Source organism: Triticum dicoccoides, chromosome 7B (genome assembly GCF_002162155.2).
Source record: "Triticum dicoccoides isolate Atlit2015 ecotype Zavitan chromosome 7B, WEW_v2.0, whole genome shotgun sequence".
NCBI lineage: Eukaryota > Viridiplantae > Streptophyta > Magnoliopsida > Poales > Poaceae > Triticum > Triticum dicoccoides.
In genome coordinates, this window is record NC_041393.1 from 368,725,130 (window position 1) to 368,729,646 (window position 4,517).

The 4,517-nt window shown below is 42.5% G+C and overlaps 1 long non-coding RNA gene across 1 annotated transcript; it reads right to left on the reverse strand.

The window, feature by feature from the left end:
• Positions 1 to 1,271: 1,271 nt before the first annotated feature.
• LOC119338261 lies at positions 1,272 to 2,203 on the reverse strand. The gene is made up of 2 exons (XR_005163850.1): positions 1,688 to 2,203; positions 1,272 to 1,460 (listed from the first exon to the last, which is right to left on the reverse strand). It is a non-coding gene; the product is annotated as an uncharacterized LOC119338261 (long non-coding RNA).
• Positions 2,204 to 4,517: the final 2,314 nt, after the last annotated feature.

The following is a 4,517-nucleotide window of genomic DNA, read 5'->3' on the forward strand; positions in this document are numbered from 1 at the left end:
AAAAGTAAAACTCAGAAAACAATTTGAGTATTGTATCTGAAAACAAATTAAGAAAATTTGAAAGAGTCCATCCCTCCTCATCATTAAGATAAACATTTCAAACTGAAAGTTAAATGCTTACCAAAGGCTTGCTGAAATAGTGAAAAAATCTAGAGTCACCAAGCTGGCTAACAAACTCCCAAAGTCCACTAGCAGATCCAAGATCTAATTCTATTACACACAACATAGCAATTTAAGAGAATTAGAATAAGGATAGTAGGAAATGAAAAAGAATTATGCTCAAAGAACAATGGTAACAACAAAATATTGGAACCTCTGGTAAGCATTATATTACAAAAAACAAGATATGCAGTACTATACAATATCCATAACCAGAAAACAAGACATGCATAGGCTATATTTGAAACAAGATATTTTGCCAATCTTTGTTAACTGAAACTATCTACAATTCATGTGTTCAAAAATTCAGTTACATTCAGCTGTTGTGCAAAAATTTAGTTATAGGGTGTCATTTTTCGAGTTCTAACAGGATCTGCACTCTTTGAACTACTGTTGTCCTACACTAGTGCAAGTGCTATACTCTTGTTCTGAAACCCAAAATTCAAAATACTCCAGTTATGAAGTAAAATTCGTGAAGTGTTCCAGGAGTAGAACCTGAAGTGTAGTCAGTGGCTTCGCCTATGTGCATAAAAATCATAAAAATTAAAATATCATTTGAAGCCTGATCACTTGGATTCAAAATACTCCATGCATCAGTGACATGGAACAAAATTAACTGAAAAGCATCACCAAGCAATTAATCCTGCAGATCACCAAGCATCAACATGAACAGCAGAAGCAAACTGCTGGCAATCTACTGCGGTTACTACTCATGTTGGCAAATGGAGTAGTACAGCCAACATACCAAAACACCTGACAGTTTGAAGAAAAACCAAAGCTCATGTAGGAGCAGAGCAAGACAAGCACAACCAAAGCCTCACACAAACACAAGATGAAAGATCTCCTATGAGCATCAGCTTCTCCTTTCAGTAGAAGGCTAGGACCACCAAGGGAACAACCGCAATGAAAATATTGATGTACTCCTAGTAATCTGCACTATAAAACTTGCTACTCCAGTAATTGTAAGGAATACTCCAATACTAGTGTATCGGAAGCAAGAGTACTAAAACTTGCCAACTAGCAAGAGTACTGCTGTTGTAAAACTGCACTCTTGGATTCTACTAGTAAAGAGAAAAAAAATCAGTTTTTGCACTCTTTGAACTCAGAACAAATTCCAATTTTCAAACACATATCTACAGTTTCGGTTTATTGTTTCTCATTTCAGAGTCTACAATTGCACAACAAATTTCACATATCTGCAGCCATCCATGAGTGCAGAGAAGAGAGAAGAGAACAGAGACACAGACTTGCTCCTGCGCACCAAGGCCTGTGTCCTTCTTCCACCCGGACTTCTTCAGCAGCTGCAGAAACCCAAGCATGTTGATGAAGGCAGACAGTTGATGAAGGCAGCGTACTAGCTAGCATAATTAGGGCAAGCAAGCAGAAGCACAAGCATAGCATGGTGGGAAGAAAATTAAAGGAAGCTGCCTGAAGTGAAGCTGAATGAACCACTACTACTTGTCTCAGTTGCAGTACTAGAAGAATAATTTCTTGTGTTATTGAGAATAGAAGTGAAATCAAGTGGTACCTTCGACGGTGGAGTGGAAGATGTTGAGGCCGAACCAGTAGAGGTAGTTGTTGATGGGGGAGATGTCGTAGATGTTGAGGTAGACCGCGTAGGTAGCAGGAGGAGGCACTGGTGCCGGAGCCGGAGTAACCGAAGGAGGAGGAGGAGCAGTCGTCGGTGGGTCAATGGCGGCGGCGGTGCTGAAGCTAAAGGGCGATGGTGCAGCACGACGGAGGCGGAGGGCTTGAGCAGCTCGCGGTTGATGGTGCTGAGGATGCGCACCGCCCCGCCGGTGGCTGGATTGGCTGCGGCTCGCGCTCGAGGGCAGGGGCGGCTAGGGTTCGTCGGGAGGGCAGGGGGGTGATGGCGGCGAGGCTTTCTGGGCTCTTCTCGCTGCTAGGCCGAGGAGGGCGAGTGGAGCGGGCGCGGGCGGACAGCGGCGGTGGAGCGGGTGCGGGGGTCGTCGGGTGCAGGGGTCGTCGGCGGCAGTGGAGCGGGCGCGGGGGGCGAGGGGATTTGGCGAGGGAGGGTTAGCGAGATGGACAACACACACCTACATACAGAAGGGGGAAGGTTAGCAATGGGGCACCATCTAGGGGTGCGCCATAAACACAGTGATAGCAATGGCGCACCTTCCCCTGGTGCGCCATTACTAACTTTTTTTTGGATTTTTAGTTGCACCTTATAATTTTTTATAAAATGACCATCAAATTTGAAAACATTTATAAATGTGAAAAAATATCATCAAATTTGTTATTTGAAAATATTTATGAATATGAAAAAATATCATCAAATTTGTTATTTAAAAATATTTTAAAAAATATCATAAAAATTTGTATACCAATGGCGCACCTCTTAGGGGTGCGCCATAAGTACCTTGATAGAAATGGCGCACCTTTCCCTGGTGCGCCATTAGTAACATTTTTTTTGGATTTTTAGTTGCATCTAATAATTTTTTAGAAAATGACGATCAAATTTGAAAACATCTATGAATGTCAAAAAATATCATCAAATTTGTTATTTGAAAATATTTACGAATATGAAAAAATATCATCAAACTTGTTATTTGAAAAAATCATCAAATTTGTTATTTGAAAATATTTGAAAAAATATCATAAAAATTTGTATACCAATGGCACACCTCCTAGGGGTGCGCCATAAGTACCTTGATAGCAATGGCGCACCTTATCCTGGTGCACCATTAGTAACTTTTTTCTGGATTTTTAGTTGCATTCGTTTGTGAATTGGTAAAACATTTATGAATATGAAAAAATATCATCAAATTTGAAAAAATACTCTTGAATTCAAGAAGTGCCCATGAAAATTAAAAATATTCATGAGTTCAAAAAATATTAACAAATTCAATACTTTTTGTGAGTTAGAAATTCAATAGTAGAATAAACCTAAATAAAAATTGGTATACCAGAATAAACATAAATACCAGAATAAACATAAATAAATATTCACGAGGACTAGAATAGAAGAAATGTCATTTCCATATGTCGAAATACAATCGAGAAATGAAGACTACAATTTAAATACAATTGATCTTAGCTAGATATCTTTTCACAATCTTCTTGCCCTTCTTTTTCGCAGATGGAGTTCTTCTCTTGAACGGACGTCCTTTAGGTAGGGTGGTCTTGCTTCTTCTTGTGGTGTATGGCACGTCATCGTCATTGTCATGTTCCATCTTCGGGTCACCGTACTTGTCGAAGTCTTGCTCACTGGCGACTCCATCCATTCCGACGATCTTCCTTTTGCCTCTCCTCACGACAACACGACTGGGCTTTGACGGGTCGGTAACGAAGAAGCATTGGTCCACTTGGGAAGCCAGTACCCATGGCTGATTTTTCACGGTGACGTTTGCGCCCGCGGTCTTGGATTTGGCTTCGGGTATAACCATGGTGGTGAAATACCGGTCTTCTTTTAGGACGCTCTTGTTCCATCTGACACAGAACATCAGGACCTTCTCTCCAGCGTAGCATAGCTCCCAGATCTCCTCGATCCTTCCGTAGTATCTGTCCTTGTCGTTACTGATGTAGGATTCCATCGTTACCCTGGAGTTCTGATAACCATCGCTCTTCATGTCCTTGTCCTCGGTGTAGAATGAGTACCTGTTGATATCGTACGCCTCATAGCTCATCAGGTTGTGCTCGGTGCCCTGTGACAAGGCGAATATGAGTTTTTCTTCCACAGAAGAATCCTCATGTAAAGGGTACGACAGAAGCTTCTCCTTGAACCAACGCGTGAAACATGAGTTGTGCTCTTTGATTATATCTCCGTCTGTCCTCTGTTGGCCTCGGTCATTGTACGTCTTCTCAATAAAGGTTTTGTGCTCTACCACCCAAGGATCAACCACGTCTATGTTTTGTAGCACGACTAGGTTTGCTCTTTCAAAGTCGGCGAGTTGACCCTCGATGTCGACATGCATTTCGTGGCGACCATCGCGGTGACCCCATCTAGCGATCCTACCGAGGTGCCTGTTGACGGGCAGACCAACGGGGTTCTCGTTGCCTAGATAATTCATGCAGTAGGAGATGCACTCTTCGGTCAGAAAGCCCCTGGCTATGCTTCCCTCTGGACGTCACATGTTGCGAACGTATCCTTTGATGACACCATTCATCCTTTCAAACGGCATCATGCTGTGCAGGAACGTCGGCCCGAGTTGGATGATATCCTCCACGATATGGACCATCAGATGCGCTATAACGTCGAAGAATGCATGTGGGAAGTACATCTCAAGCTCGCATAGTATCACCCCGATCTCTTCTTGTAGCCTTCTGAGTTGCCTCACGCCAACCGACTTCTGACAGATGACATCAAAAAAGTTGCATAGGCCAAATAGCGTTTC